Below are 12,014 nucleotides of genomic sequence, written 5' to 3'. Positions count from 1 at the left end.
TAAAATAGAGAGAAAGAAAGAAAGACATATCTGGGAATGACTAGTACGTATTTTTTTTCATCGTCCAATATTGCACGAGAATTCAGTCGATTTTGTTTTTACTATCGGAGAACAGTGTTTTACGCTACTTTTGTTACTAGCAGTATATAAAATCGGTGGTTTAGGATTGCATCATCAAATAAATTGATCTTTTTAAAGAGTTTCGCGTTCCGTTTTTTTCTACATTTAAAATATATTGCAAGAAACGCTTTCGCATTCGAGGCGAGAAAAAACAATCGTTTAAAAAAAAATATGTTCTATAAAAAAAAGAAATATACACACACACACACACACACACACACACACACACACACACATACGTGGTTGACATAAGCGAAAAATCAAATAAAATGAAGTTTACAAAGAGCAACAGAAATGGCTTGTCAACTTGAATGGTAAATTGAAAGTATGCAGGTTGCATTATATATTTTCAATAATCTTATTTGTTTCTATTAAGAATATTATAATAAATAAAAACTTAATAATTATAAAGACAAATTTTGCAGTTGTTTAAGCAAGTAATGGCAAAATAAAATTTATTATTAATATATATTTGTTATTTTTTTTACTTATTTAAAACCTTTTGTTTCATTGTTGTATATATTTTTAATTGCGCAATAGAATTGTTTCAGTTAAAAAGCCGGACTTACGGTGCTTTGATAACCTGATTTTTGAGCAAACTATTGTTGACTATTTTTGAATTTTCTCCGAATTTACAAAATTTAGTTTCCGACTAACGAATTTATTTCTGAAAGCTATTCTGAATACAAAATCTAAAATCTAATTTTTTGTAATACATATCTAGTATCTTTTATATCATTGCTTCAATTCTATTTGTTTGATTACAAAATATATATATATATATATGTATACATACACAATAACTTTTATTCAATACATTATTATATAAAAAATCTTTTTAACTTATTTATATTGAATTAAAAAAAGAACTTGTGGAATTGTATGATTCACACAATATCACGCAGTCTCTCGTAAAAACTGGATTTTATTTTATGTTTAAAAATTAGGAGATGGAACGAGATAACGAGATATCATTATGAAACGTGTGTACGTATTTCGATATTGAATCATTTGGTTGTTGTTACATAATCGTTTCGTGCTGTCGATTACCACAAATCTCACAAAAGCGCATACATACACATACTCGACATGCCACAGCGTTAGCGCAGAAACGCATTATTGTACCTGCTAATTACAGTCATTCCAAAAACCGAAAATAGGTTCGTGTTATGCGAGAATTACGCATTGCCTGTAATTAATGTAAACTGGGCCATCGAACGCGATTTGTCTTGCGAAGGATATCAAAGCATTTATCAGGATGAAAAGAGAGAGAAGAGAGATGGAGAGAAGTACATGTTAATTATGAGACCATCATGTCGAAATGTTGGCTTGGATCTGAATGTACCTGCATAAATTTCACGGTAAATTCACATAATCCTCTTTATAGCGACATAAATGTTTCGCGATTGAGGCGCGAATAAGGTTTGAACTACTTCTCCATATATGCCTATATATATATGCTTACATATATGTGCATATATGTGTGGATGTATGTAATGTAATGCCAGTTCGAATGCATATCCTTTGTGCAAAATCATCGAGGTGTATAATTAGGATCCCTTGTTAAGCATCTCTTAGATGAGGATTGCGTAGTGTTAATGCTGTTAATGAGATAGATGAATAGGCAGATTGCGAGAGCGATACCGCCAGTTAGATTCCAGGAAAATAGATCGTATTAATGACGCTTTTATAATTGAAATTGTCGCTGGAAAAAGCTGTCGCACAAAGCCAATGCCTGTTCCGGAATAATAGTTAAACTGTTTAGTATAATGCCATTTGCAACAGAGCTCGACAGTCCGAGTCCGTTGCCTGAAAATTTCGAATCCACGCTTCTCAAACGCTTCCGCTTAATGATACTAGTTTAAATACTAAACAAATAATTTGTTTGACAGAAGTGAGACTATTTTAAGTAATCGCATTTTTTTTTTTTTTTTTTTTTTTTTGTAGTGATAAAATACTCTTTTTCTAAGGATCTATACATTTCTACAAAATCTCTATTAAAATTTATTTTTTGAAATAGTGTGAAAAAAATTATTTTCTTATTATTAATACAGCTTTTGTGAGAGTTGATAAGCACTTAACTTAATTGATAGAGAAGCTTGCTTTGCACTGTGAGCTTATATTATGAAGTAAAGGTTGCTCTGTACTTAAAGTATTATTATTAAATATTAATAATTGAGTTGAAATGTTTATAACATGTACAAAGCAATGTAATAAAATCTTATTCTCAATGTTTTCTCATGTAATAACGAGAATTTGTAATGATAAAAATTTTCTCTTTTTAAGATACAGAAATATTACAACAGGAATAACTAATGGAATAATGTATATATACAATAAAGAAGGTATTTTAAATATGCACATAATAAAAACTATTTTCCTTTTTAATTAATATCTACAATAAAATACTTAAGGCGTGTGTTGAGCTCGAGAGTAACCTAAAATGTGCTTTATTAATGATAATTCCCGAAATAATTTTGGCTGAGAGTCAGAACCGCATTTCGAGCGTGTCTATTATACAATATTTCTGGAGATGAGCAAATCGCGATTTCTCCTACCAACGACATGCGGATTCTGTTAAGAGAGAAACATTTCGATGGCATTTTGAATACATTGAATTTTGCAGTAACAATTCAGGTACATTTTAGTTTAAACCGGCATCTAGATGAAAATGCGATAAGTATTCGCGAGATGTGTAGCGACGAAATATTTCCATTGAATTTTACTCGAATCTTAAGTAACATTAAAGAGAAGCTTCAAGAGAAATTTTTTTTCCATATTTTTTTGCATCGATAGCTCCGCAAAATTTTATTATGTTGACATTTGTACGAAAATGGATCTTCGAAATCATGTCACAACTTGTTATCATAAAATCATTTCTCCGTAGAGGCATTATTATTTTCTGAAAACATTTCTACGAAGAAAGAAAATTTATTTTTCTACCACCACATTTCTTTAAACTTATTACCTCTTCCGGGATCTTTGAAAGACATATATGAAGATGTTACGAAATAACATTTGTGTTAGAAAAGAGCGTAAAATACTTTCCTGATACACTCTCCTAAAAGTCATCTCTTTTAAATTACTTTCTTCCTCAATACTAAGCAGATTGAAGGAGATGCGGATCGTTACAGAGTTGCGCACGTGTCGTTTGAAAACTCGAAGGTCTCCACTAAATTGTGGGATTGCGAACTCAGCGTTTTCGTTTTACTTCACACGTACGCCGTTGATCAATATGTTCCTATCTTTTGTACACTCTGCTTCTTGCGTCTCTGCGCGAAGAGGCTCAAGTATAGAAAATTGATTCAAGAGATCTATAGATAAGAAGTGCATTAAACGTGATTGTAAATGATTGTAAGTACTGTCACGTGCGACGGAGAAACCACGTAGCTTTGCAATGCAAGTAAAAATTGAAAAGATTCGACAAGAGAAAAATAATGTGATTACTCGTTAATCTGTTATATATTTTGTGATAATTTTTGTATAAATTGTTACGGTTAATTATTATTGAGAATTAGTTATAATAGCGTTTTATATCTAATTAAAAAGCATCTTGAGGCATAATTTGCTACAACGCATTCTCGAAATTTGACTTTTATTTACGTAATAGGATGTAGTAATTTTCAGTAAATAGTCGTATTTCAAAACTTTTAACGAAGACGAACTTACGTAATGAAAGAATGGCATTTTATGTTAATTGATATAATTATCAATAACTTTCTTTTATAATTTTACGATTGAAATAAAAAAGTTTTGACAAAGTACATCTATAGAATTACATAATAAATTATATTTTTATATTGCTCTTTGTTAAAATAATTAAGGTAATAATTGAGTTGTAGCAAACATACTTGATATAATGTGCGAAAGAGAAGCAGTTAGTTTTAGTATAGTTTTAATAAAACGGAAATTTCAAATTTCATATTTCTCAATAACGATGATGACAAAATTGCAAACTGTTAGCAATTAATTGCCAATTATATATATATATATTTTATCTAATAACAATTTTCATGTAAACAATTATATATCATATCACAAGTAATTGAAATTGGCAACAGTAATCATTGCGAAGGAGACCATCAGTCTCTAGTTTCTGTCTTAATTAGAATCTAGTTTATGCTTAATTACATGACATCAGAAACGTATCTATTAATGATATTTGCATTTATGCATTTAGTAGTAGAGTAATTTTGATATATGTATCGGTTTGTCCAAATGTGAATAATATATCAATAATTTTTATGAATATAATATTATTTTCTATGAAAAACTCTTTTTCATATTACACATTATATTTTTATCCACTTTCTTCCTAAACGTTTCTTAGCTTGCTTTACAATAAAAGTTTTGAAACATGAATCATACTTTACGTCAATTTATCGTTTTCAAAGATTCCTTCAATGTGTCTAAAATGCAAATAAACAAAATTCAAACAGCAGGGTATCATGCAAACAAACGATTATTATAACAAAAGACTATGTTTACACACGAGGCAATAATCCTTCGCATTTCTAGTATACCTGTACTATTTCTGGCGCGATGAGATACTTTGTTTATCATAGATGAAAATTGCGGAGGAATTTTGCGTGTCTGTTTTGTACGGCGGCCTCTGGGTTTCTTATTGTTAACCACGAGTCTCGAAAACCTTGAATAAATAATATTTCACGCAGTACAGTTTATGACGTTATTATGTTGAGAAACTTTATAAATTCGCGGTTTTTCCTTTGCAGAATATTCAAACGCGGATAAAAGTGAACATTTATGTTTGCTTTCACAGATGTCGGAAGTATGATTATTTGTCGTTTAAAGTAGGAGCGAATAATTTATCGAAAATTTTAATAACAAAAGAAATCTAGGCTTGTTACATAATTTCGTATAAAATTATGGCCGTACGTGGTTAGCTTTACGTCGCATGCGGTTAACATTAATTTGTCGGTAATTGATCGTATATGTTGTATAATGTATTGATGTCTAATACTACATTTACGGTATAATTATTTTATGCTATTTGTCGTATGTTACCAATGTTACATTAGCTTATTAGCAAAGTGACATTATAAGATAATGAGACTAACAAGGTCATCATTTTATAATGTTCTTATTACGGATTGAAAAAATTATTACGGATTGATTAAATCGTGCATTGTTAATAAAATGAATTATACAACATTAATTTTTCAAAGTTTACTAAACTTAAAATAATTTGATTTCATAATATTTTTCGTTTGATTGTTTTTCCAATTTCCAATTTGTCGGATAGATATTTTTCGATTCATGATATTTATAAATAGAGGTCGTTTATTCATTCGCTAAAACAATTTATTCGACATATTAATGTGCAGTATTTTAATAAAATATTCTTAAATTAAAACTGATCTCTCTGCAATTACCATAATCATCTGCTTTTATTACGGATTTTAATAGCTTGTTCCAAAACAATTAATAATCCAAAAAAGGTAATGAAAATTGCCAATGTCATTGGTCGAATTCAACAAAAGCGCAATACGTTCTTGCATATTACAATAGGTTTTGAAATGGATTCATCCATGTTTTATTTGACGTTTCAATAAAAACATAATTCCGCAGAGACTTTATGTGAAATATATATGTAAGTTTGTGAAGTGATCTTTTCGGATTGTAACTTCTATAACACGCCCAAAAGAAAAAGATTTCTAACAGCAAAGTTATTTGAATGGATCGCAGAACACAGAGTTTTTATATCACTATAAAAAGAGAAAAAGTAATGAAAAAATATTTCTGCCATAAAAACTTTGTGATGATATAAGAGATATTTTTCTTTTATCTTGATGATGAATTTCTTAACGCGGTTTAATTTAATCTCGTACCAAAAAATTCCTCGTACCAGAAAATTAACTGCGTAGGAAAATTGACAGACAGAATCTTTACTCATTCTTTCTCTAATTGCGAGTGAAGCAAACTGAATTAGAGAAAAATGTTCACTTAGGAAACATCGAAATTTAATAAGAAACTTAATGACTCTCCATACCCTCCATGCAGCATTTGGAATGACGTCAGATGTGAAGAAATTGGCAGAAAATACGAATGCTTCTCATAATTATATATATATATATATATATATATATATATATATATATATATATATATATAAAAATAGGGTGTGTAATCCTGGTGGTTCTCTGAAATGTAGGAGAATTCTGTTCGGGGAAATTAGGGTTCCTCAAATTTTTGGCAGCATATACTATATATATATGTATGTGTGTGTGTATATGTGTGTCTTACATTTTTAAGCTATTTTTTAATAAATATTATCGCGTATACTTCTACGCACAATTTTCTCCCTTTTAATACATAATTAGTAATTTAAAATTATTAACGCGTGTTGAACCCAAAGAATATAATGTAATTACTTGTCACTTAAAAAATTAGAAATCTTACCAAGAGAATATGACTGTCGCGGATGAACTTGATAAACTCGAGAAGCTCAAAAGTAAAAGCGTGTTCAGTCATTATTCTCTCGACGTAGTTAACGTCTTTAGAATCGTCTTTCATCATAATGTCGAATTTACGGCAAAAGTTAATATCGCAGTAAAGAGCTTGCGGGAATGAGAAGGAAGCATTCATTCAGTTAAAACAGGACGACTGTTTTATCGGTTACAATATGAGTCTGTATTAAACTTAGTTTAATTGCAATTTACAGATAAGTGTTATATTTGAGAAGATATTGGTGATCATTTATAGAAAATGATAAGCTAGATTAGATACCAGATTCTATAATTTTTTTGAAAATTTTCACGTATTTTTTGTGTTTTTTTTATTTATTACAACTTAAAATAATAACGTTGCAAACGTGATATAAACTCGATACGAATTAATAGATTATTTAAAATTAAATATTAGATATAATATAAAGATCAAATATTACAATTTTACGAAAGCGGTTTACTCATCAAAAAATATATTTCATAATTTTATGATAATATTATTAATTCTTGTTTTTTTCTTTAACATGCTACTATTATTACACTATTATTATTCTTATCGTCTTTTTAATTTATTACAATTTTCAATTTATTACAATTTTTATACCTTTTTTTATATTTACATCTTGTTCTTGTAATATATAAACGCTAATTAACACATATATAATACAACTGACGAATAAACGAGAATTTTTTTATAGAGTATTGTTAAAATTGTGAAATTAATATTTCACATGTCCAATGGAGGATGTTTTGTGTAAATGACACATTTGCCATGCATGTTGAGCGATGACACGTGCAAAAAAATAATACAGTCAACTAAAATAAACATTTACAGAGTGTAATGTTAACATTGCAATTTATATTGACATATTTTCATTTCTGTCTGTAACAGCAAACGTTTTAGGGGAAAATATTGAACGAAATATTGCTGCCCCCTGAGGTTTCGCGAGTTTAAATAACTTGTAATAGCGGCGGCTTACATAAATACACGTGGCCAATACCTCTTGTCCAAAGTAGTAAATATCCAAACATACACATGGGTGCTATTGATTTCGACAAGCATGTGTAATTATTGGCTCGTAATTTCTTCATTAGCGTGACATGTATTGTAACGTGGCATTTGAGTATTATGTGCTATTACAATTGAATAGCGTTATTTTTACTAAGTTTATCTGTCAGATAATTTTGAAAGAAACTCTTGTCAAGATTATATTGATGAAAAATTTCATATGGAAAATTTAAACAAAACAACACTGTCAAAGATTAATAAATATGATAAACTAAGCACTTTTGAAACAACAATTTATGCTATTATGTTTGTAATAAGCTCTATACTATCTTCACACATATCACACAAAGAAATGTCATACGTGTTATAGAAAAAAAGTAGAAAAAAATTATTTGCAACATTAAACTTAATTTAAATTTGATTATTTAATATATAAATGAGAAAATTAAAAAAATATCTTGTATTTTAATCTTATATTATGATAAGTGTTCGAAAAATCGATTATACTCTGAATTCTGTACATGCTCAAATCACTTCTGCCCTATCACTACGCGCTACGAATAATTTTGGCAGCTACATGTATTTTTGTCACCAAATTTTCTTGTGATTGTATTGATTAATCAACATTAAAGTATGTTACAAATTTAGTGGTTTGTTTAATTTAAAAATACATTTGATATAATTTTATTATTGTAGTTGACAAATACGACATTTTTTGGCTGCTTCAAACATGTTTGGTTTGTCATTTTTTATTAATTCTTACATGTTGTCAGTGCTGTTTTAAAACACTATGTATATATAAAATTAATAGATTACATAGAATAAATTTCAACGATTAATATGGAATAAGTTTAAAATAGTTGCATAGAATTCAATGATTAATATATGAAATATATATTTAATAAGGATTATATAGTTAATACTCTTCTGCTGGATTACGTTTACATATTGTTGATTATATTTGCAGATAAATTAAATTACATATCGCATAATATAAATGATAATTAACTGTTAGAGATATATATATATATATAAATAACGAATAAATAATTGCCGTAAACTGTTTAAACAGTATTATATATGTATAATACATTAATAATCTGTAATATAGAACTTCTATTACATTAATATAAATTCTATTTGTTTGGATAATGATACTCTCGTCGTGAGGTTTGGCACGTACGAGAATGAACATGATGCGCGGTATTAAAATACAATATGCGATCATGTTGGCGAGGCGTTCGAAGTGTTTGTCCGTAGAACAATCACTTGTTTGTTCGTAAAATCAATCTGAGAGCAATTCAGCGATGCAGGTTCTATTTATGCGAGAACACTCGAGATGATGATCCAAGAGAGTGCTTTTATACCTAATCTACTGATCGTTCTATCTCGATATCGAGGCACGTCTGAACATCGTAACACAAATCAATTATATTATCATTAAATGTCACTCGGAGGTCGAAGAGATGGCCTCCCTTAATGGACGGCTCTATTTAAACCGCAATTTCACGGAAATGAATTATGTAACGAACTAATTAAGTCGATCGAAACGGATGTTGAAAGCTTGTCCGATCAAATTTCGCGACAAAATTTGACAGCAAAAATGAATTCTGACACAATGTTAATTTTCATCTTGTGCACAATTTTTTAATAAATTAAATAAAACGACTCACACATATTAAAAAGAATTATGTGCGTGACTTTAATAGAAAATATATTTAATAATATAAAACATAAATTTTGAGCACAAAGCAAGCTTAACGAAAGAAAAAGCAATAAATTTATGTACATATGAAAGCAGTTTATATTATCTCAAATATATAAAGCTCCATTTCTGACATATACATACCTATAAATATTTAAAAATAGGTTGAAACGTCCGCCCACACACATCTAAATTGTAAACATCTATATATAATCTTTCATGTTATTCTTGATTATTTTTGATTATTAAATTCATATTTTTTATAGCTCTTTACGCCTTTTAAACCTGTTCATTTTCATAAATATTTTAGTTTTTTTTAATCTTACACATTTATGCGTAACATCTAATTGAAATTCTTTACATGCCGTGCAACATGTTCGATTTAGAAGGAATGCAATCCATAATAGAAGAAAGATTCCACGTTTAGCGAAAAAATGTGCCTGGCATCAATCATGAGTGCGATGCGTTTAATCCTTCCAAGATTTTATATATTCTCATGTTTAAAATAATCTACATATGTAATAAGTTATAACATATATATAGTATAAAACTCACAAATATAGAAACAATCTGTAGAAATTACAAACAAGATAATATTAATAATTAAACAATAAATATTAATTAATTAATAATTAAAAATCAATAATTTAACAATACGATAGTAAATAATCACATTATTATACTGAAGATGCACTCATTACATTTTACAGAATGAAATTTCCGGATTTATGTAGTTTGTGATAATTCTTATTAAAGCTATATGTTTAGTTTGGATTAATATATTTAAATTAATATACTTAATCGTAATACTTTTATATTGGGACATTTACATAGTTTCTAATAGTATTTTCAAATTTTATTTTCCTCACACAAGGTACGTAATGATACATATACAAATTTTAATATTGGATTAGCCTCTCTTTCTACATAAATGATAATTTTCTATTGCGTTTAATCCCAAGATTGTACGATTATAACTTTTGAAAATTGAAATATGTTCAAATATTTCATTAAAGTATGTTACAAATAATCGTTATTCGCTATTATGCGCGGGCTTGGAAAATGTTTTACCGTTAATAGTAGTTGCTTTGAGAGCATGGCTTTTCGCATAAAGTAATTAATAACGTTAATCCTACGCTTGAAATTCCACCTAGAGATATAGATCGGCGCACAAAGACAGAAGCAGGTGACGCATGTCAGATTGCAGAATGCTCGTTAGCCGTTAGATGATACCTACTGCGCGATTAATTAAAGATGGTGATTCATACTCTTAATGCAAGATCCGGTCGCGAACACTTCCAATTATTAATTTCATTTATGTAGATAGAAAATTGTAAAACAATGGCATAGAAAGCAATGCCGTCCGATAATTGACGTGTCGGCGAGCATTTAAGGCTTACTCAAGCGAAATTTATTGAATTGTCTCAGTATGGTAACGATATCCGGTTTAACGAAAACTGAAGTTAGTTTTTGAATTTCAGAAAAAGACGGAGAGGGAAGGATAATATTTTGAATAATTGGACTAAGCCCTTAATGGATTTGGAAAATACTCATTAGTTTGCTTTTGAAATTAATAGTTAGGACGTTACGCTATCTAGAAACACAGTAATTAACAATATTTAACCGCGGTATTTCTCATACCGTTAATGAGAAACATATAAATCTGGCCGGGATTAATGTAAATTTGAAATAAAAGCTTTAGTTTGAAGAGGAACAATTGCGATCTCATTTTGTGCTGGTGATAAATTACAAATTATTAGCTATGTAACGAGATTGTAACTGGTTACCTGTACGTTAATAGATATATAATGCTTATGATATAATTTATGTTTATGAAATTCTCGCAATATTAATTTTGCATCTTTATTGAACGCGAGCTCTGTAATTTGCATATTTGTGAAAAAAATGAAAAAGTAGTATAGAAAGTATCTTAATAACTTGATTTAATGTAACAAAATATGGTGATCCTGTTAATAGGTTTTTTGCTCCAGTAAACTTTTTCCTCGCGATCTTGTGAATTTAATTTGAACAATCTGCTATCCCTTCAAGAAAACCCACGTCTTAAACAAACTTGGAGATTTTTGTATGTTCAAACTTATCTAATTCACAATGTGAAACTTTTAATCGCTTCAAGTTCATTTACAAGTTTTTATCGTCAAATAAACTGCGTGACATTCGTCAGTGGAATAAAAATACGATCAATGTTGATTGGTGAAAGTAAGAGAAGACTTTTGGAGAAAACAAAGATCACGAAGAGAAAACAACCCGATGAAAAACACGCTCGAGTGAACAATGCTTTGAGCAAAGTTTTTATTTAAGTCGGAGATTTAAGTACGAAACCCTTACGAGCTTTCTCAATTAATCGAGTTTTATTTTTTTCCGGAAATCGAAACATACTACGTTTCGCAATACTGACGTAAAAATTGGAATTCTTGAAACATTCGAGAAATATTTTTTACCAATAATTTTATCCAAACATTTTTGTTCGTTCAAATTCTTTGAAAATATTTCATTGCTAAATGTTTCATCGAATACTTGATACTATATATAAATGCATAATACACAACTAAAATTAGTTGATACAGTTAATAAAATTGTACAATAAATTAATTTTTTTACAGAAAGATAATATGCAGTTACGAAATTCATATGGCAAAACTACCTATACTTCTGTTCTTTTCTCATTACACTGAATTAATATTATATATTTATA

Source organism: Anoplolepis gracilipes, chromosome 8 (assembly GCF_047496725.1).
Source record: "Anoplolepis gracilipes chromosome 8, ASM4749672v1, whole genome shotgun sequence".
Taxonomy (NCBI): Eukaryota; Metazoa; Arthropoda; class Insecta; order Hymenoptera; family Formicidae; genus Anoplolepis; species Anoplolepis gracilipes.
The sequence above is the reverse complement of the archived record's forward strand: the minus strand, read 5'-3'. Positions refer to the sequence as shown.